This window comes from Hyaena hyaena, unplaced genomic scaffold (assembly GCF_003009895.1).
Source record: "Hyaena hyaena isolate Hyena2069 unplaced genomic scaffold, ASM300989v1 scaffold_146, whole genome shotgun sequence".
In the NCBI taxonomy this organism is placed as follows: Eukaryota; Metazoa; Chordata; class Mammalia; order Carnivora; family Hyaenidae; genus Hyaena; species Hyaena hyaena.
Genome location: NW_024080778.1, coordinates 672,612 through 696,108, shown reverse-complemented (window position 1 = coordinate 696,108; position 23,497 = coordinate 672,612). Strand labels below are relative to the sequence as shown.

Below are 23,497 nucleotides of genomic sequence, written 5' to 3'. Positions count from 1 at the left end.
GGGAAGGGCGGTCCACTAGCGCCCCTCCTCCCCCCTTCCCTTTTTTTTTCAGTCGGAGGACAGAAAACTGCCCCGCTCCGCGCCGGGGCGGGTTCGAGAGCCGCGGGAAGCGGGACACACCCTCCCCTTAGCCCGCCCCCCGCCCAGCCGGAGGCGCGGAGCGGGCTGCCGCCTAGAGAGCGCCTGCTGCCAGCGGCTGACGATGGCCGGCTGACTCGCGCGGGAGCCCGCGCCCGAGCAGGATGATGCTCCTGAGGGGTCCCTGGCCGCGGCGCCCGCGGCTGCTGCCGACCCCCAGACCCCCGGGCCGAGTGCATCCGCCGCCGCGAACGCCGACGCCTCAGGTGAGACGCGACCCGGTTCCGGGGGGATGGGGGCGGGGGCGGCTGGAAAAGTTTGCGTAGCGCGACTTGGGCGGGAGCGAAAGCCGAGCGTCCGGCCCTCAAGTTCTCTGCGTTCGGCTGGCCCTCCGGCTCCGCGCGCGCGAGGACCCCGGCAAGTGGGCCCCGAGGTCTCCAGCCACCGTCACGCTCAGTCGCCGAGGGAAGGCGAGGCCGGCGCCGCGAGGAGGCGCGTCACCTCGGCCCCTGGGCGGCGGCCCCGGGAGCACCGAAATCTCCGCGGAGGCGGTTTCCTCGGGGCCAAACCGCGCTCAGGAGTTAAGTTTTCAGTCACTTTGCCGCCGGCTCGGTCGTCGGTGCCGAGAGCGACTATAGAAAAAGGATCGAGCGGAGTGACTGTCCCCCGGGGGTGCATTGTCGTAGGAAAGTGAAATTTCCAGCCTGAAAACCTCCAGCCCCTCCCTTCTAAAGAGGGAAGAAAAACTCGCGTTTTGTTCCGACACACGGGTGAATCATGAGTGTGTGTCGGTGAGTAACAGCTGGCCTGACACAGTTGTATTGTGGCCTGTGAGGAACCGTTGCTTGGAGGCGGGGGAAGGGAGGGGATGTGCCCTGGAAAAAACCGGGGGAAAGGCTGCGTTTCACTCGGACGGGGATGGAGCCTGACACGAGCCTTAACTGAGCCTGATGAGGAAAGACAGCCCATTAGCAAGAGGCTTCCAGGTGTGTGTGATTCGGGAGCGTGTCTCCGAGTTTTTAGTTCTCTCCCCCCCCCCCCATTAGATTCCTTTCAGATTATTAGAAAACGAGGTTTTAGCTGTGCAGTTTGAAAGACAGGAAAAAAAAAGCCATGCCATTATCTTGTCACTTTCACTTCCTGGTTTTTTTCTCTATTTTGGGGCTTCAGAGAGTTTTGAATGCTGGAGGAAATATTTAAATGCATTTTAAAGTTCCTTCCCTGCGTGTTTGAAAGAGAATGGAGACGGGCATTTTGTTACACCTCAGAAAAGGGGCAAACTCCTTAAAATGTAAACTGGTAGACTTCACAGTAAATTGGAGAGAGGGTTTTCCATTTTATGAAATTGTACCTTATTAGAAAGTGCCACACTCTGGGGGCGCCTGGGTGGCTTAGTCGGTTAAGCGTCCAACTTTCGCTTAGGTCATGATCTCGCGGTTCGTGGGTTCGAGCCCCGCATCGGGCTCTGTGCTGACTGCCGGCTCAGAGCCTGGAGCCTGTTTCAGTCTGTGACTCCCTCTCTCTCTGACCCTCCCCTGCTCACGCTGTCTCTCTCTCTCCCCTAGAAATAAATAAAACATTAAAAAAAAAAAAAAGTGCCGTACTTACAGGCAAAGATATACCAAACAGCGAAACAACCCAACACAAGGAACCCCCTTCGCTATACCATCATTTTTTTTAAAGTTTATTTTTGAGGGAAAGAGGGAGAGAGAGCCCCAGGCAGGCTCCCCACTGGCAGTGCAGAGCCTGGCATGGGGCTGGAACCTATGAACTGTGGTACTCTGACTGGATCCAGAGTCCATGCTTAACCAGCTAAGCCACCCAGGCTCAGAGTTACAGCAAACCCTGTACCACCATTTAAACGAAGGATTAATTAGGTTTTCTATTAAATCCATTTAACATTTTGAGTAGAATTTTTATGGAGCCCAAGGCTGGCTGCCCTTTCTCAAATGATCATCTCTAAGTCGCCTTCTCCATATTTTCCACCTGATGCTGTTCCCACCTGGTACCACTGCCTGCCCCAGCAGGAATGTGGATGCCCTTTAAAAGGAAATGACACAATGGGGCATATGAGGCGTAATCGAAGGGAAACCGTGGTTAGTACTTTGCCTCTAGGTAATCATCCTAAGAAGCCTTATATTTGCTGGTTTCTAATTGGCAGATGTTTTAAGTCTTGGCTGTCCATGCTAGTAAGTCAATTTACTGAACTTTAGACTTGGAAATGCTTCCATTTTACTTGTTATGATAAAAGACCCCTGAAAGAAGAAAGACACGTCTGTGAGTTTACTTCTTTATATGCCTCTTTGAAATCGTACCATAAAGAAACTGACAGAAATATCCCAACCACTTTGGAGTTTTAGCTAGGACTACTAAACCATTTTCTGCAAATTGAATTCACTGGCTGTAGGGACATTTTTCATTCTAAAGACTCACTGGGTTGTAGTCGCCCCACTTGGTATGAAATGTCCTGTGGCTAAAGAGAAGTATTTTTTATATTTTTGCCACAAACATTGAGACCTCTGGAGTCTATGAAAACAGGAAGAAACAAACAACAAAAGTGATATTTGCAACCCAATAGCTCCTAAAATCCTAGCTTGCAAGGATTTGTCATGATAGTATCTCACGTTAGCTTTCCCAATTATATTTGGCCTTTTCTGGAAGTATGAGTGTGTTTTATCGGAGGATTTAGTAAATTTGGAAAATATACAGTTCTCATCCTTGTCTGCCAGTCTTTTGTGGGTGGAAAAAAGTTTGTTAACATGGGTATGCTTAGTATATCAGAATTGTTTAAGAATGCATTCAGTCTGAGGCGCCTGGGTGGCTCAGTTAAGCCTCCGACTTCAGCTCAGGTCATGATCTCACAGTTCTTGGGTTCGAGTCCCGCATCGGGCTCTGTGCTGACAGCTCAGAGCCTGGAGTCTGTTTCCAATTGTGTGTGTGTCTCACTCTCTCTCTCAAAAATAAATAAACATTAAAAAATGCGCATTCAGTCTGAAGCATAAGAGTGCAAGAGCGTGTTGTGTTACCTTCAGCCACAGCATGCTCTGGTGTCCATGGTCACATTCTGTGTCAGCATCTCTGCTTGTCAGTAGCACTCTGGCTGATTGGTTGTCAGGGCAATCAATGGCTCCTGCTGGCCTTTCTTTTCCCTGGGAGGCAGCTTTGAGTGATTATAGCACCTGGCGAATTATTTCTAAACAGAAAGCCCTTAATTGTGCCTTTCTTAATTTGGGTTTTCTGCTTAGTTTGAGAAACTCCCTGGTAAGATTTCAGGGCCCCACTGCAGCATTTGATTCCCTACATAAGCTGTGTTTAAAACTTAAAACCAAGTGTACTTTCGGGGAAGTTTGGGTATACTTTTTTTTTAACATCTAGAAACAAAGCAGTGTGTGCTTTAGTCTGCCACCAAACGTTCATTTAGACATTGTTTCCACATTTTGAATTGAAGTCATTCTCAGTTTTTTTTTTTTAAATGTTTTATTTCTAGGAGAGAGAGAGAGAGACAGCGTGAGCTGGGGAGGGTCAGAGAGAGAGGGAGATACGGAATCCGAAACAGCCTCCAGGCTCTGAGTTGGCAGTCAGCACAGAGCCCAACGCGGGGCTCGAACCCACGAACCGCGAGATCATGACCTAAGCGAAAGTCGGACGCTTAACCGACTAAGCCACCCAGGTGCCCCATTGAAGTCATTCTCATTTGATACTTTCTTCCAATTCTGCCTCTTGTGTTTGTGATTAGCGCAATGTATTCTATCATACTGGTTTCAGAGCTCTTTGCCGAAGAGAGCAGTTGGTTGTATGTTGGAGGTTGTACTTACACTATAGAAGACACTGGGGCAAAGTCATTCTAGACCAGTTTGTTAACTATTACACATTATCATCTTCCTAGCACTTAGGTATTAGTGCTCAGAGTTTTGTTTCGTTCTTAGATGTTACTATTTATTGCAGTTTAACAATAAGAGTGTTATTTTATGGCAAACTCTAAGCTAGGGAATCATTTTATATCCTGGCAGAGAAATATTTGTTGAATGAGGTCCTTGTGAAACCACAGTAGAAAACCTGAGGCAAGTACTGGTTGATCTAATAGCTGCATAAGCTAAATGTGTTTAGGTCATAGAAGAGAAATGAGCAGCTACTTTAGTTGGTGTTAGGCAGTTGGAACATCAGTGCCCACCTGGCCTTGCCACCTATGAGCTCCCTGAACTTGGCCAAGTCATTGGGGCTCTTTGGTCTTGTTGTACTCTCTTTTTAAAACGAGGAGATTTATCTGATTGGTCCCCAAAGCTCTTGTCATCTTTAAAGTTGCCATTTGTAATTTTACCAGGGGATGTAAATATAGTGTTGAATAAGATATTGTCAGTGTCAGAATGGTTGTCTTGGTTGAACAATCCTCTTTTTATGATCTTAGGCAGGCAGCGCAGCAGGAGTTTTACCTAGCGATTTTAATAACTATTTTTCCTTAAAAAAGGAATTGAAATTGATTTGATGGAGTAAGCATGTCAGAATAGATTAAGTCTCACTCTGATACTTCATTCTGTCATCAGTGTTTTCATCTGTGGAATATTGCTTATTCAAGAGTATCTAGCATTAGAACCATTTTATAATAGACATCTTGAGCTAACCTACAGGTTATAAACCAGTAGTTAATACAACAGTGTAATCTCTGCCATATTTTATAAGTATTTTCTTTTTTTTAAATTCTCATTTAATTTACCACAATATTAATTCCCCCCCCCCTTTTTTTTTGAAACAAATACCAACTCTGTTCTCTGAGCTGTATGTTTTGAGTGCATGGTATGGGATCCCTACCCAAATGTTTTTACTGAATTTTCCACATTAGCATACATTTTTTTTTTAATTAAAAAATTTTTTAAAGTTTATTTTTTAAGAGAGAGAGAGAGAGCCTGATTGGGGGAGGGACAGAGAGAAGGAGACAGAGAATTGGAAGCAGACTCCAGGCCCTGAGCTGTCAGCACAGAGCTGGATGTGGAGCTCGAACCCATGAACCTGGAGATCATGACCTGAGCCGAAGTCGGATGCTTAAGCAACCCAGGTGACCCCATATTAGCATACCTTTTAAGAAACAACCCTGTGAAACTTGGTAGTCCGATAAAAGGTTCCCTTTAAAAGGACCCACGGAAGAAGTTGCTGTCTGGTCATAGTATTAGAGTTGTTGGTTTCTCCTGCGCAGGTGGCAGGGGTTTTTGTAACGACAGTGAGATGACTGTGTAGCCGGCACTGACTGCCAGCAAGTGTAGGGTCAGATTTTCAACCCACCTTCAAACAAATGTGAAATGATAAGCATTCTACGTATTTACCACCCTCATAGTTTCATATTCTCTACCTTCGTTTCACCTCCATTCACATTCTCACCCATTTTTTTCTGAAATTATCTGTTAATGGGAAAACATGACAAATAAGTTTTTAAAAAAAATTTTTTTTAATGTTTTATTTATTTCTAGGAGAGAGAGAGAGAGAGACTGCGTGAGCAGGGGAGGGTCAGAGAGAGAGGGAGTCACAGACTCTGAAACTGGCTCCAGGCTCTGAGCTGGCGGTCAGCACAGAGCCCGACGCGGGGCTCGAACCCACGAACCGCGAGATCATGACCTAAGCAAAAGTCGGACGCTTAACCGACTAAGCCACCCAGGCGCCCCGACAAATAAGTTTTTAAGAAATTAAAAAAATCAGCTCTTGGTGTTTGAACAGATATATTCTAAGTACTTGTGGAAGTGTGGCGGACCAGTGTCTGGTTCACACTGTCTCTCCTATGTGCTTTGCCCTTAGAAAGTACTCAGTAAGTAGTGATTGTATTGAATTGAGTTGCTGTAAGAATTGAATTCTTTGATGCCGTGGTTTTCTCATTTTTTCATTGAGATGTAGTTGACATATATGGTTTTCTCTTAAATGTGGTACTGAAGTTGTTTATTTGCGCCTGTTTTTCTTCTTAGTACCCTCACCTGTCCTAAATCTTATTTCCTTGCTACGTCCACTGTCCTCACCTGACTGAAAATATAGTTTGGGTCAACTACCAACACCTATAAAATTTTATTCTGAGAGTTTCCAATTTGTTAACTCATAAATGGTATTACTTGATTATACCTGATTTTTACCTTAGATACAGGTTCATCATAAAGGAAAGAGCCCTGCAGTCCAGACTTTCGGCAGCTCTTCTGGGGATAATTAGATATCTGTCTAGGATTCACAATATTGGTGAGAAGTGCTGTATGAATCTGCACCATAAGCAAAGTCTAGTGAAGAGAATTTCTCTGAATACATTTGAGGGCAAGAAATGGGAACCGTGAAAAGAGAGACAGAGCCCGAGTTGAAATGTCTATAGCCTGTGAGCAGAAACAGAAAGTGACATGAAATATTAAACCTCCTATCAACAAATGGATAGGTGCACAAAGCTTTATTGTGGCAGACTTTAGGGAGGATAAAAGTCTTCCTGAAGGGTCATCCCAGAAGAATGTGTTCTATCTGAAGGTCTTTTGATATTTACTAGGTTGAGGTGGTTTGGTTTACAAAACTGCTGTGGTCACAAGTGGTAATGAATTCTCAATTATTTTGTTGTAGGAATGCTTATATAATGAATGAATGCATTGCTCAAATCACATTTCTGGGACCTAGAGATGACTTAGGTTATTTTTAATCTCTTAGGCATAACATTAAATAATAAATGTCCTGAACCTGGCTGGAGGAAGGAAGAAATTCTTTTTGACAAATTATTGTTTTTTGTTTTTTGTTTTTTCTGATTCTGTGTGTTTGTGTGTGTGTGTTCATATGTGTGGCTGTCTCTTGTTAAGTATTTTGTTTGTTTTTGGTATGAGTTTCCCCGGTAAGCTGATTGGGATATTTGAAGAGAGAAATTTAAAAGGTGTTGGATGAATAACTGCTCTTTCCACCAGTAATGCAGCTGGAATACAAGTGTACATTTTTATTAGAGAGAGTGACAGTAATGTGACCATAAACCTGAAAAAACAACATTTTAGAAAATGTCTGCAAACAGATCAACATAGCAATGGCTCTCTAAGCCCTTGCTGGAGGATATTTGTGGTGACATTTTATAGTCTGATAACTTATTTCTGCAAGTATGCTTTGGGAATGTTTCAGAAAATATAAAATGAAGCAATTTCCACTTTCCAGGGGAAAGTACGGTTTCTTTTGACCTTGTAAATTACCCTTTTATGGGTTTGTTATTAGTGAAACCAAGGTAAGCAAGCTTTAAAACATAACCTACAGTTGATCCAGAAATCCTGGGGCCTCATCCCTTCAGTTCCACTGTCTAGTCCATGCCTTCCATGGCCCATTGTTGGTGTCTGTGATGTTCCCTGGGCAACTTTATCTCCCTGCCCCCCAAGTCACCCTCTTCACTCTCCTGATTATATACTTCCTCCAGGGCTGAGTTCCAGTACCCACCCACCCACTCTCTGGATGAGTGAGGTCCACTCATCTGCCAGAGACCTCTGCCAGCAGAATTAACTCCACGTTCTTTTTTTTTTTCCCTCTCCTGCAACACTTCCTGCATCCCCTGGTTACAGTTGTGCTCATATGGTTTCCCCACCTGTGTTCTCTCAGAACTTTGTGGTCAGAACTATTTCTCTTCACCTCTGATGGCCTTTGCCCTGCCACAGTAGGTGCATAATAATGTGCTTGTTGGGTGGAGAGGTGAGTGGATGAATGATAACTAAATATTACATAGAGTTTCTTAATGGAATACTCTCTTTAGGTCTGACCTTCTCAATTTCCTCTTCTCCTCCACTTCATCTAGCCAGGGAACACCTAAAGCATTCTTACCTACTTTTCACGATGTGAGCCTGAATAATTGAAGATTTCTAAAAAGTTAATTGAAATAATCTTTATCATATTTTTCTATTAAAAGATTACTGCTTTCTTAATATAATATTTTGGTTAGTTTTTCTCAGATATGCTTTCAAATCAGGATTTTTAAAGGACATTAACATAATCTAATGAAACAAATTATGTAAGGACAGACAGCTTGGTGTGTAAGGGTGTGTGTTTTCTTGGCTTTTTTTCAATTTGTTGAGATCTAGGACATGCAACATTATATTCATTTCAGGTTTACAACATAGTGACTCAGTATTTGTATATGTATTGTAAACAGTCACCAGGATAAGTTTAATTAACCTGTGTCAACACATAGTTGTAGAAGTTTTTTTTCTTATGATGAGAGTTAAGATTTACTCTAGTAGCAACTTTCAAATCTGCAATACACTGTTATTAACTATAGTCACCATGCTGTATATTATGTCCATGACATTTTTTTTAACTGGAAGTTGTAGCTTTTGACCATCCTCACCATTTCACCCGTCCCCCACCTCTGGCATTAGCAATCTGTTCTCTGTATCTGTGAGCTTGTTTTTTTTTTTTTTCCTTTTTAGATTCCACATAGAGGTAAGATCACCTGGTATTTGTCTTTCTCTGCCTGTTTCATTTAGCATAATGTCCCCAAGATCTATCCGTGTTTATGCAAATGGCAAGATTTCATTCTTTTTTATGGCTGTGTGATAGTCCATTGTGTGTATATACCACATTTTCTTTATCCATTAATCCATCTATTGGTAGACATTTAGATTGTTTACATATCTTGGCTATTGTAAATCATGCTGCATGGACATGGGGGTGCATATATCTTTTCAAGTTAGTGGTTTTGCTTTCTTCTGCTAAATGCCCAGAAGTGAAATAGCTGAATCATATGGTAGTTCTGTTTTTAATTTTTTATTTTTTATTTTTTATTTTTTTTAAATATTTTTATTTATTTCTAGGAGAGAGAGAGACAGTGTGAGCAGGGGAGGGTCAGAGAGAGAGGGAGGCACAGACTCTGAAATAGGCTCCAGGCTCTGAGCTAGCTATCAGCACAGAGCCCGACACGGGGCTTGAACCCATGAACCGCGAGATCATGACCTAAGCAAAAGTCGGACAGTTAACCGACTAAGCCACCCAGGCGCCCCAAAGCTCAGGACTCTTAAGTCAGTAGAAGAACTCAGGCAGGCAGTAGGGAAGCACTGCAGGTGCCTGCCCAGTGAGCACACTAGAACTAGTAAGCAGAACCCCTTTTCCTCCTCCAGGGTCTCTCCAGTGCCCCCTACTGACAAAACTTTAGTGGCAACCAGCAAAGGAAAAATACTGGAAGAGCCCAGATAGATCCATTTTCACAGGGAAGTCAAAAAAAGGTGAATTTGCAGGTAATTGGAAGTAAATTGATAACCATCACAGGTGGGATGAGGCAGCAACTGTGCAGTACTTGGAAGTGACCGCTACCTTCGTAGGCATGGCCAACCTGGTAAGGCCATGGTGGGATGGAGGATGAGACCAGACCATGGTTGGGGCACTGGTTAAAGAGGTGGTAATTTTGGATACAGTGTCTCTAGTCTAAATCAGAAATCAAGGGAGCAACACTTGACTGTTTGGGGAACACGGAGTCCAGCCCATAGAGAAACAGATCCAATAGATCTAAAAGAAAGACTATTAATACATGAGGAAGTTAGACTAAGCAGGTAGGAAGATAAGGAGTGGGTTATTGAGAAGCCTCCAAAAGTAGGCTTGAGAAGAGTTAGTTGATACCTGGGCCAGGTCAAAGTCAAAATGGGAGGTCAGCTGAGGTCCCTTAGGTATACAGTTCTTTGATAGCCATCCCAAAGTCAGAAACATTGCTGAAGTCTGGAGATTGATAAACCTGGCTAACACTTAGTATCTCTTGCTGTCCACCCCTTACTGTCTGCCTTCTCTACCAAGGAAAACTTTTGGATTGTTTAGAATGTAATAACTATTTAGTTGTGTTGGCTTATGTTTTGACCTTTTATATATATGATATTCTTTCTTTAAAGGTTTGGGCTTAGAATGTTTAGGTGAGGTCTTGCCTGAAGTCACCCAGGACCCAGGTGTGCTACTCATAACTATTGCCCTTTTGAACTTATTAAACACATCCTCTGCTAACAGGTTACAGCCTATCTTTGCATAAGAAACTCACTTTGTGATGAATCTAGTCAGCTTCCTTTAATTAGTGTATTCCATTTAGTAGGATTGTGCCACATTTAATTAGTGAAGTCTGATTTTATGCTAGTGACTAAGATTGTAATCAACAGTTGTTAATGCCTGCAATTGTATGGAGACATCAAAGTCTAACCTCTTAGAAATTATATTACTTGAATGTACCTTTGGAACTGAATTAGGATGAAATATTTTAATACTGTATTTATAATTATCCTACTTATTTAAAGACATTAAAAAAGGTTTTTCATAGGCACAACAGTGAGCATTAAAACTATAAGAATTATATTTAGCGTAGGAGTGTTATTGGTTTGAAACTTCAGAAAACACCTTTGTGGTCTCTGCTAGCCCTCTTTTTCAGGTATCTTCCCCACTCTTAAATATGTGGTTACAGCAGAATTTGCCGTCTTAGGACATGACTTTCATTCAGCTGGCCACCTGACCCAGGAATTTGGAATGAGGTTTAGGATTGCTATCCCTGTTGGCTGCTTTTTGATGTTTGGTAATGATCATTTTCTACCCTGGGGAGTAGGAAGCACTGAAAATCATTTTGTAGTGATAAAACAGAGTGCTGCTGACATACAGGGAAAAGGAGAAATGAAATGTGGATCAAGGGGACTCACCAACCTCAATATGACATGACCCTCCAGTCCCTGGTTCTAGTCCATTCCCAAGGCGCAACTAAATCCTTCCATTGAGGCTCCATGAGAGATACCCTTATGCCCTTAAAGTAAATTCTATCCTTGCTAAAGCTAGTCAAGTAGATGTTTATTCCTTTCATCCAAATAGTAGATACATACATGAAGATCATTCAAACTTTATTTTTTAAAAAATTTTAAATGTTTTAAATAAATTTTTTATTTCTGAGAGAGAGATAGAGAGACAGCATGAGCATGGTAGGGTCAGAGAGGGAGGGAGATACAGAATCTGAAACAGGCTCCAGGCTCTGAGCTGGCTGTCAGCACGGAGTCCGATGCGGGGCTTGAACCCACGAATTGTGAGATCATGACCTGAGCCCAAGTTGGACGCTTAACTGACTGAGCCACTCAGGTGCCCAGCATTCAAACTTATTTTAAAAAATCCACAAAGATCTCAGTAGAGAAATGGGTAAAGGAAGTTAAAAATGCCTGATAAACATATGAAAAATAGTGTCACTGATAAATGCAGAAACAATAGGGAGATATCCAAAGTATAAAGTATGTCATGATGTGGGAACTCTCTGGACCACCAGTCAGAGTATAAAGTGATTCTATAACTCAGAATCTCAGCAGGAAACAGATGGCTTAGGCAGATAAGGATAATCAGAGGAGAGTTTATAAACAAAGGACTGTGCATAAGGGTATGGGTACAGAGGAACTGTAGTGGATGGTGCAGTAACCCTGGGCTAGTGGTGGGAGTCGGAGAAGGCGGGTGCAAGACCAACTTGAGGGGTGTGGCAACCCTTAGTTTGAAGGACCCAACCAGATAATCACTCATAAATTATTTTCTTTTAAATTTATTTCTAGGAGAGAGAGAGAGAGAGAGACAGCGTGAGCAGGGGAGGGTCAGAGAGAGAGGGAGATACAGACTCTGAAATAGGTTCCAGGCTCTGAGCTGGCAGTCAGCACAGAGCCCGACACGGAGATCAAACCCACGAACCGCGAGATCATGACCTAAGCGAAAGTCGGATGCTTAACCGACTAAGCCACCCAGGCGCCCCCGCTCATAAATTATTTTTTTATTGTTCCTTTAAACATTAGCATTTAAAAAATGAATTATAAAATTCTGCCTTACTGGTGCAGATTAAGACTTCACATGCTTTAATAAATCATTTTTAACAAAGAAGCTGATTTTTTTCCACAGTCAAGCCTCCAGGTAATGTTTTCCTTTTCTTCTACCAATAGCTATTGAAGTCTATACAGCTTTTGTTTAGTTAATAGTGTGTGTGTGTATGTATGTATGTATGTATAATGATAGTACATAGCATGTGCTAGATACTGCTGTCCGCTCTTTCCTCACTGTGTCAGTCCCCTTACTGGAGTCCTGGGAGATTTGTTGATCACTTGAGGAGGCAGCTAAGGTTCAAATCTGACCTGTGGCCTCTAAGGCTTTTGCTCCCAGCAGCCACTCTTTATAATTGAGGGAAGTTCTCTCTTACTTAAAAAAAATAAATAAATAAATAAAGGAGTATCTTTTCAGGATTTGATTATGCTGATTTGGTTGAAGAAGAGCTTCCAACACTCCTAAAACTTGATTGTTTCATAGTGTGAAATAGATACTTGAATTTTGTAAGAACTATAAAATTAAATTTTGAAGCATACCGTAAAGATGACCCAGCTGTATCAGTTTCATATGGAAATTTGTGGTGTAAAAATACAAAGTTTGGGGTTTGTTTTTGTTTTTTGTTTTATTTTTTTATTTTAGTTTTTATTTTTAAATTTACACCCATGTTAGCATATAGTGCAATAATGATTTCAGGAGTAGATTCCAGTGATTCATCCCCTATGTATAACACCCAGTGCTCATCCCAACAAGTGTCTTCCTTAAAGCCCCTTACCCATTTAGCCCATTCACACTCCCAGCAACACTCAGTTTGTTCTCCATATTTAAGTCTCTTATGTTTTGTCCTTCTCCATTTTTATATTATTTTGCTTCCCTTTCCTTATGTTCATCTGTTTTGTATCTTAAAGTCCTCATATGAGTGAAGTCCTATGTTATTTATCTTTCTTTGACTAATTTCACTTAGCATAACACACTCTAGTTCCATCCACGTTGTTGTAAATGGCAAGATTTTGTTCTTTTTGATTGCTGAGTAATACTCCACTGTATGTAAAGACACCACGTCTTCTTTATCCATTCATCCGTCGATGGACATTTGGGCTCTTTCCATACTTTAGCTATTGCCAATAGGGCTGTTATAAACATTGGGGTGCATGTGCCCCTTCAAAACACACCTGTATCCCTTGGATAAATACCTAGTAGTGCAATTGTTGAGCCATAGGGTACTTTTATTTTTAACTTTTTGAGGAACCTACATACTGTTTTCCAGAGTGGCTGCACCAGTTTGCATTCCCACCAGCAGTACAAAAAAGATCCTCTTTCTCTGCATCCTTGCCAGCATCTGTCATTGCCTGCGTTGTTGATGTTAGCCATTCTGACAGGTGTGAGGTGGTATCTCATTGTGGTTTTGATTTGTATTTCCCTGATGATGAGTGATGTTGAGCATTTTTCATGTGTCCGCCATCTTGATGTGTTTTTTAGAGAAGTGTCTATTCATGTCTTTTGTCCATTTCTTCACTGGATTTTTTTTGGGGGTGTTGAATTTCATAAGTTCTTTATAGATTTTGGATACTAGTCTTTTATCTGCATGTTATTTGCAAATACCTTCTCCCATTCCGTCGGTTGCCATTTAGTTTTGCTGATTGTTTCCTTTGCTGTGGAGAAGCTTTTTATTCTGATGAGGTCCCAGTAGTTCATTTTTTGCTTTTGTTTCTCGCTTCCAGAGATGTGTTGAGTAAGAAGTTGCTGTAGCCGATGTCAAAGAAGTTTTTGCCTGCTTTCTTCTCACAGATTTTGATGGTTTCCTCTCTTACGTTTAGGTCTTTCATCCATTTTGAGTTTATTTTTATGTGTGGTGTAAGAAAGTAGTCCAGGTGCATTCTGCATTCAGCGTGTCACTGTCCAGTTTTCCCAACACCATTTGCTGAAGAAATTGTCTTTATTCCATTGGATACTCTTTCCTGCTTTGTCAAAGATTAGTTGGCTTTATGTTTGTGGGTCCATTTCTGGGTTCTCTATTCCGTTCCATTGATCTGAGTGTCTGTTTTTGTGGCAGTAGCATACTGTCTTGATGATTACAGCTTTGTAATACATCTTGATGTCTGGGATTGTGATGCCTCTAGCTTTGGTTTTCTTTTTCAGGATTGATTTGGCTATTTTGGGATCTTTTCTGGTTCCATACAAAGTTTTTTTTTCTCTTTTAAAGCTTATTTATTTTTGAGAGAGTGTGTATGCAATTGGGGGAAGGATAGGAGGGGAGAGAAGGAGGGAGGGAGGGAGAGAGAACCCCACGTAGGCTCCATGCTATCAGCACAGAGCCCAATGTGGGGCTCAAACTCACAAACCATGAGATCATGACCTGAGCTGAAAGCAAAAGTCAGACGCTTAACTGACTGAGCCTCTCAGGTGCCCCAAGGTATAAAGTTTTCTAAAGCCTTTTTTTTAAAGGTTTCCAAATAAATTACTGAATAAAAGCTCCAAATAAATTGCTGGGTTTTTTTTTTCTCCAGAAGAAGCAGTTGGCTGTCAAAACAGAAAATTAAGTTAACATCGATGAATTAAAAGAGACTCTAATTCTTTGAAGTCAGTCAGTGGTCAAGGGTAATTTCAGAATCCAGGAATGTTGGGCAAGGAACTTCAAAAGACAGTTTGAGTCCATATCCTATTCTGTAGCAAGATTACGGCAAAATCAGAGGTAAACTGGTATATAGCTGTCTCCTGTCACTTAACATCAATCCATATCCTCCCCACAAATGAAAAATAGTCCAGTGTCTTAAATTTTAAAGTTATTTCCTTAGATGATCATAAAATAATACTTAGTAATATAGTTCTTGAAATCTGAATTTGAAGATGGTTGATGTATGAACATTTGATAAAGCCACTAAGAATAACTTATTACCTAAAAGTTTAGAAAGTATTTTCTATTCACATGATCTCATGCAGTCTCTCTACATCCTTGTCCTACAGATAATAGTCTTTTATGAATGGGAGTATTGAGGCCCAGAAGGTTAATCATTCAAATAATTAGTTGGTCGGGGAGCCAGGACTCTGATGATTTATCCCATAGTTTAACTCCTGGATTGCCCCAGTTTTCTTTCTTTTGGGGCACAAAAATAGTAAAATAGACTTGGACAAACCCAAGATTAATCCTAAAGTGGGAATTCTCTTTCTGGATGGTAAAATCGAACACGACAAGAAAAAGCAGCTTATTGTTTGAAAGTCCCCTGATTTTCATAGCCCAGCATCCTTCATTTGCATATGCAAATCTGGCCCCTCAGAATCCTGCTTCCAGCATTCCTTGACAAGCTCTGTTCCCTTTCACACGTCTTGGCTTTTCTTGGTAGGATGCCACTTGATTCCACTGTTTCCGCTGAAGTTGGTTTTATTATATAGAGCATTTGTACTTGTTAATTCATTTAGACTGCACATTCTCTGAAGTCTGGGACCATGTGTGATACTTCTGTACTTTGAAATGCATAGTTCTGGATTAGAAACTCAAAGTGTGGAGTTGATTTCTGTAGCCTGTTTTAGTTGTAGAGACTAATTAAACCTCACATTTAAAGCAAGGCAGGACCACCATGTAGAGTTGTACAGACTTTGTACTTAGGGGTGCTACATCCAAGAGGTGGTATTTGCATTGCAGATGTTGTGGATGAGTAAATTCTGATGCTTTTCTGACAAATGGCCATTAATATCTAGGAAGGGAAGCTGACTTTGAAATTCACTTGAAGGCAGCTATGGGTCAGTGCAAAAATCCTGACCACTGCCACATAGAAGAGATTTGCATTACAGTCCACTTTAAATTTATTTGGAGATTCAGTCAAAAATAAAGCTGACTGAAAATAGGAATTAGATGACAGAAGAAATAACCAAATTCTCATAAAGGAACATAAAAATTTTGAAAATTACTTTTACAACAAGCTTGAAACAAAAGTTTATGAGAAGTGAGAGTATTCTCAAGAAATTTAAAAAATGTCTTCTACATTTTGATAAGAAACAGCAATTAATTGACTAATATATAAAGCTTTGTTCTAAGTGTTATGTAATTACTGAGATCATAATCTTTTTCTAAGGAATGAACTCCTATAAAAGTAAATAGATATAAGCCTATATGTTGGAAGCTTTGTAAATGAATTAAATTCAGAAGTATTTATTTCTTTTCTCAGACATTATAAATAGTATTTTGCTGCCTTCATTGTACTGAAAAAAATTAATGTGGTAGAAATGAAAATTTGTTAGCTCTTTCATTTGGTAGATTTGAAAAAATTATAAGCTAAATCCAAAGTGGTTCATGGCTATAATATGGTCCTAAAAACAGAAACTTTAAAGAGTTACATCCAGTATCTAAGGAACAGATCTAAAAAGGTTCATTTGCCATTTCAGGTGTTAGTTTTTAATTTTTTTTAATGTTTTATTTATTTCTGAGAGAGAGAGACAGAGACAGTGTGAGCAGGGGAGGGTCAGAGAGAGAGAGGGAGATACAGAATCTGAAGTAGGCTCTAGGCTCTGAGCTAGCTGTCAGCACAGAGCCCGACGCAAGGTTCGAACCCACGAACCGTGAGATCACTTACCTGAGCCAAAGTCGGATGCTTAAGCGACTGAGCCACCCAGGTACCCCAGGTGTTAGTTTTTAAAAACTACTTAGTGATGGCCTCTTTACCATAATGTTTTCACTGAAGGATAGAAGGTAGGATTGTGGCTGAACTGGCAAGAATAGATCTTTAAAATATATCCTGTTTCTCATCTTTAAAAACATTCATGCTAAAGGATGGCACATCAAAGCGAGGGTGAGATTTTATAGCCAGTGGATGTGTTTCTCACTTTGCCGTGGTCATGCAAACGTTCAGGTAACTCTTACTGTTGCCTTGGGCAGCAGCCAGGAAATTGGGTGTGACTGCGAGGAGAATGAATTTGGTGTTTGAGTCACTACCGAACTCTGTTGTGTTTCACTGTGTCAGCTAAACTGACATTGATGTATTATTCTTTTTGCACTCTGATGCTGCAGTCATCAGCTTTTAGCAAGGTTTGATATTGGAAATGGCTAAGTGAAAAAATCTTGTTTTCTCCCCCACCACTCCCTACTGAAGATTCAGTCTGCTGGGTTTTTTTGTTTTGTTTTTTTTTTTAATCCCTTATGAAGGGGTTACAATTCTTAGTTGGCGACCAGCAAAAAATTCCTCTCCTGACAAACGGATGTCTTTTCTGCTAGTAATAAGTGTGAAGTAAGTCACTCTTATTATTTTCCCCTGTCATGCCTCAGGGAAGTTACAAGGGCTATGGTTTATGCCTCACTATTGATAGCCTTCCATAGCCCCTACCATCAATTTTCAGCTTTTATTTATTCATTTTTAAAATTTATTCCCTCTCTCTGCCCCCTCCCACTTGTACACACACGCTGTCTCCCTCCCTCCCTCTCTCTCTCTCATTAAACAAATATTAACACGATTTTTAAAAAGGTGGGGATGCCTGGATGGTTCAGTCGTTTAAGTACCCAACTCTAGATTTCAGCTCAGGTCATGATCTCAGGGTTTGTGGGATTAAGCCCCCGAGTCAGGCACTGCGATGACAACATGGAGTCTGCTTGGGATTCTCTCTGTCACCCTCTCTCCGTCCCTCCCCTACTTTTGTGCTCTCTAAATAAATAAGCAAATAAACATTTAAATTTTTTTAAAATTTTATTTTTAAAATTCTATTTAATTTTAAAAATTTTATTTACTTAGAGTGAGAATCCACAAGAGTGGGTATCTGACAGCACAGAGCCCAATATAGGGCTCATGAAATGTGAAATCCTAACCTGAGCCAAAACCAAGAGCCGGTTGCTTAACTGATGGAGTCACCCAGGTGCTCTTACTATTCTTAATTTTAGAGTGCATGAGCAGTGGGAAGGGGCAGAGGGAGAAAGAAACTTTAATACTTACTTACTTAACTTACTTACAAAGAGCCCAAGGACAGGACTTGATCTCACTAATTGGACTGTGACATCATGACCTGAGCCAAAATCAAGAATTGGATGCTCAGTCAACTGAACCAGCCAGGCCCCCTCTCAGTTTTTATTATTTAATAAGTGCTTTAGAAATTTTCTGTTGTTTATGGTGGGGAACTGAATGCACTATAAAGAACAAGTGATAAATTAACCAGTAATGTCAGTGCATTAAGATTTTTCATGGAATCTGGGGCACTTAGGTGGCTCAGTCGGTTACGTGTCCAACTTCGGCTTAGGTCATGATCTCACGGTTTATGGGTTCGAGCCCCACTTCGGGTTCTGTGCTGACAGCTCAGAGCCTGGAGCCTGTTTCAGATTCCGTATTTCCCTCTCTCTCTGACCCTCCCCTGCGCGTGCTCGCTCGCTCGCTCTCTCTCTCAGAAATAAATAAAAAACATTTAAAAAAAGATTTTTCATGGAATCTGATAAACTAATTTTGAAATTAATTAAATTTTGGAAAAGAATAGAATATTCAAAATTTTAAAAACAAGGAGGGGTGCCTGGGTGCCTCAGTTGGTTAAATTTCTGATATCAGCTCAGATTCTGATCTCAACGTTCATTGGTTTGAGCTCTGTGCTGACAGCGTGGAGCCTGGAGCCTGCCTCAGATTTTGTCTCCCTCTCTCTCTCTGCCCCACCTCTCCTTGTGCGCTCTCTCAAAAATAAATAAACATTAAAAAAAAAAAACAAGGGACTTGTCCTAACAGATGTCTCTAAGACTATCATAAATAAGACTGTTGTATTGGTGTGTGGGTGCCTCAGTTAAGTATCTGCCTCTAGAGTTCAACTCATGTCATTATCTCACAGTTTGTGAGATTTAGCCCCACACTGGGCTCTGCGTTGACCGCTTGGAGCCCTTGGGATTCTCTCTCTCCCCCTCCCCAGCTGTGTGCACACATTCTCTTTCTCTCAAATACACAGACCTTACAAAAAGTTCTTAATACAGTGTTGTATTGATTCAGGAATATCAAAATGGATCAGGGAATAGGGGAAGAATGGGGAAACAGACTATATGTTGAGTCTGTTTAGGAATTTAGTATATTGTAAAAGTGGCATTTGAGACCAGTAAGGGTAGATTATTTGGTCAGTGGTTTGGGGATAATTGATTATCCATTTGAAGAAATAAAGCAGTATAAATTTGGATTTCATATATTCACAAAATTTTACATGATTTGAAGAAGTCAATATGAAAAACTTTGGAGGTGCTAGGAGGAAATACAGGAGAATATAATCTTAACTATAAGGTATAAATGAAAATATTGGTAAATTTCATGTTGAACTCCTATACCACACCAATGGGTTTTTTAAAAGATTTGTGCAGTTATTCGTATATTAGTAAAACTCTTAACATAATTTTTAATGGTTATGTAATATTCCATAATGCAGCTGTACCGTTGTTTACTTAACAGTTCTTAGTTGTTTTGCTTTTTCTTTCTTTTTTATTTCTGAGTGAGTGAGCAGGAGAGAGCCAGAGTGCAGCAGGGGGGGAGTAGAGAGAGAGGGAGACACAGAATCTGAAGCAGGCTGCAGGCTCTGAGCTGTCAGATGTGGGGCTCAAACTCCCAAACCGTGAGATCGTGACCTGAGCTGAAGACGGACACATAATGGACTGAGCTACCCAGGTGCCCCCTTAATTGCATTTCTGAAACCATCAAGTGAATTTGTTTTCTAAAAGATGGTACTCTGAACTGGTTCAGATAATCCAAGAAAAACCTTAAATTAGAAGACCCTCTTGATCCAGATACTTTTCTCATTTTATATTCTGATTAGCTTAAGACATGCCTTTTTACATTAGTTCTTTTTAAAAAGTGACTTTTTAAAGTTGCATGTTAATATTGCTCTTTTAATTTGTTTGCTTTTAGAATTCTCCTGTTACCAGTGTATTTCCTCCCCTGTTTTATTTGCGACTACTCTGCTAAACCATCAGGAATCCAGCAAGGTATAAACAACTTAGAATTAAAAGATATTACATTTAGGGGCACCTGGGTGGCTTAGTCGGGTAAGCGTCCGACTTTCGCTTAGGTCACGATCTCGCGGTTCGTGGGTTCAAGCCCCGCATCGGGCTCTGTGCTGACTGCCAGCTCAGAGCCTGGAGCCTGTTTCAGAATCTGTCACTCCCTCTCTCTCTGACCCTCCCCTGCTCACGCTGTCTCTCTCTCTCTCTCTCTCCTGGAAATAAATAAAACATTAAAAAAAAATAAAAATAAAAGATATTACATTTAGGAATCTTGTTTTCAAGGCCTGTGTTTGGGTAAAACCCAAAATGTAAACTGGATAAAATTGGACACCCGAGGTAAATGGTGTTGGCAATCCAGGCTCCGGTCTGTCTAGTTTCTCTCTCTGGCTATCCCTGCCAGGTTTGTGGGGCACCTCTGCAGATTTCTTGGAACATGTTCTGACAACAATTGATAGTAACAGTGTTTGGTGAAAAGGCAGAAAGTTGTATAGATTAGAGTAATAAGCCTAGTGAAGTTCCCAGGATTTAAGTGTCAGTCTTCTTCACAGGGAATGCATTGTGCTTATTGAAGGTTTTTTTTGTGTAGCCATGTTGGCATTCTAATAGTCCTCCAAATGACAGCTGCTGATCTCCTCATAAACTTATTGGAAGGTGGAGCATAAAATATAGAAGATTATTAGCCACTTCTTTTATCTCAAGATGAAGTCCATGGCTGGCCCAACAAGTTAAGTTCCTCCTGGTGTGACTGAGTGCGGTTAATGTTCACCGAGAACCCTCTTTGTCAGAAGGCAGGGCGGGGCTGGTGTGACTCCTTAGTCTAGCTTGTTGTCTGCATGCTGGCACCTGCCTTCCCTCTAGAAATAACTTCCATAGGAGTCTGTCTGCAGAGAAACGCTTGGATCCCTCTAACCCAAATCATGCCCGGAGCTTCAGAAAACCTTTCCCTTTTTCTGCAGACACAGATCCTGTGCAGGCTACCTCTGCTTTCACCCCACTTGCTTTAGTTTAAAGATGTAGAGAGAGTCCCTAAGTTTTGGTATTTGGGGCAGAGTTCTACAAAAATCTTCAGTTTAGTCACCATCTCCTGTTCTGGGACATGTAAGCAGAGACATAGATACAGACTCTTATTGAATTGAGTGCCTTCAGTGCTGTTGTATGAATTTCTGGGTGAGCTTCAATGGCTGCTTCCCTGAAATCAGTATGTTCCAGTCATGTTTTTCTTTCTCTTAGTTCTGATCATTAAGGTTTATGAGATGAGAGATTATGTTCCTTTTGTATCCCCAGGGCCTGGCATAGCGCCGGAGTGACTTTTGTCTATCTGCCTGGCCATGCAGGAATCCTGTTTTTTTCTTAGTCACCATGCCTTTATTCAGAACTGCCTCATCATATCTTAGGTAAGAATGTTGGGAACGAACATCTTGTGTTTCTTCCCCCTAGTTGATGCAGATCCAGAAAAGTTGCCATCAACCAATTTATCTGGTGGTAGGCTCCTTACATAGTTTCTTTTTTTGTTTAATTAGAGAGAAGTACCTCTCAGTTAAGACAAATTCAGATCCATTATCTGTTTCAGTTTTTGTTATTTTGTGAGGAGGGCATAGTCTTAAAAGATATTCTGTTCAAAGGCTGTTAGAATTAGGCTAAGAATAATATCACAAGTCTTTTATCTCTCAGTTCTAAGAGTAAGTAACCTTCATATCCTCAGTTACTATAACTATAAAAAGACTTCAGAGCTACATAAAAATAGGGGTACTTTTGAAAGTATTCTGTGAACAGTAGGGTGCCTACAGTTGTTGCTCTGTAACTGATTTCCTATTACTTGTTTGCTCAAAGCTTAAGTCCTTTCTACTCCAATTTAAAAATATTGTTGGGTTAGAACAGTGAAAACTATACCTCATGCAATTCCATGTCTTATCTGTTTTGTGGACTTCAAAGATTGAGCTGCTTTTTCATTAGGGAAGTCCTATAAAAAGAGTAGAGAATGGAGTTTCAAAGTGTAGTTTTTTTAGTAGATTCATATGTGTATACATGGAGTCAAATAGTTACAGGTATTTAATCATTTTTAAATTTTTCCTATTTCTGTTTTTCTGAGAGGGTGAGCACATACACATATGCATAAATGGAAGAGGGGCAGAAGTAGAGGGAAGGAGAGAATCCCAAGCAGGCTCCATGCTCAGCACAGAGCCTGATGCAGGGCTGGATCCCATGAACTGTGAGATCCTGACCTGAACCAAAATCAAGAGTCAGATACCCATCCACCTGAGCTACCCAGGTGCCTGTTAGCTTTAGGCATTGTCTGTTGACTTCTAGGAGAATGAAGACTTAGCTCTCCCTTACTCCTGCCCTATACCTACTGTCTTCCCATTCTTTCTCTCAAGCTATAATCTTAGCTCAGTGTTCAGGATTACCTTGTCGGGACTACAAAAATGCTCTTCACAGGGGAGCCATGTAGAAAACCATGATTAGTTTTCCTTTTCTGTACAGGGTTGATCTTGCCCAAAGTATAAAATTGTTGGTCCCTGTACAGGTGTGTGTACACACATTTGCACTTAATTCTTTGTACCACTCCATAATTCCATCTGGGATATCCCTTCAGTTGCATAAATCCCCTCTTAGTACATTGAAACTCATTAGACATCTTTTCAGTAGTTTCTTCTTGAGAATTCTTACTTGGAGCCTCTGCCCTCCTGGTTTGTTGCTCAGCTGCCACCCTTGATTCTACCCCCCACCCCCCACCCCCCCAACCGCCATTGTTCTCACTCATGTTGGATCCTGATACCTGGAGTGCTTTCTTGGCTTATTCACTCAGTGTAGTATAGAGTACCTCTTCTAGTAATTTTTTTGATGGGGGTACATATTTGAATGATACATGTCAGACTCTGTGCTGACAGCTCAGAGCCTGTGTAGCAGGATTCTCACACAGAGAGTCGTGACACTGAGGCTTTTCTCTCCAGAAAGCAACTTTATTTCTGCCAGCACCACTCAGTTGGGTTTGTACCCAAAGAACTGAGCCCTAAATGCCATGTGGCATAGTTGTTTATATATATATATATATTTTTTACTACTTTGTCTCCCATATATGGTAACACACAAACATTTAGTCTGATTAAGTGGTCTCATGTTACACGGTTGTGAGGGATGCTGTCAAGTACCTGAATAGCAAGGTTGCCTTGAGATGTTATTTTATTTTATTTTATTTTTTTACCTGAGGGCGGGGACCCTGCTACACCTGGAGCCTGCTTTGGAATCTGTGTCTCCCTCTCTCTCTGCCCCTCCCCTGCTCATGCTCTGTCTCTCTCTCTTAAAAAATGAATGAATATACATTAAAAATAAAATAAAAATAAAGTCAGTGTTGGGTAGTTTCATTAGGTTGGCTGAATATTGAGCATTTTCTTTGGGATTTTAGAGACATTTCTCCATTATATTTTTTTTATTTTTTAAAAATTTTTTAATGTTTTATTTATTTCTAGGAGAGAGAAAGCGTGAGCAGGGGAGGGTCAGAGAGAGAGGGAGTCACAGACTCTGAAACAGTCTCCAGGCTCTGAGCAGGCAGTCAGCACAGAGCCCGACGCGGGGCTCGAACCCACGAACCGTGAGATCATGACCCAAGCGAAAGTCGGACGCTTAACCGACTAAGCCACCCAGGCGCCCCTCTCCATTATATTTTAACTTCCAGCGTTAAGTCTGGTGCCATTCTGATCCTTTTTTTTTTTTTTTTAA

The 23,497-nt window shown here is 41.1% G+C and overlaps 1 protein-coding gene across 1 annotated transcript in view; it reads left to right on the top strand.

Annotated features, from left to right (window-relative positions):
• Window positions 1–287: 287 nt before the first annotated feature.
• Window positions 288–23,497, top strand: part of MCUB (mitochondrial calcium uniporter dominant negative subunit beta) — a 93,715-nt gene continuing 70,505 nt past the window's right edge. The window contains exon 1 of the mRNA XM_039238796.1: window positions 288–344. The gene's annotated coding sequence lies outside the window, so the exon portion shown is untranslated. The remainder of the gene's footprint in view (window positions 345–23,497) is intronic.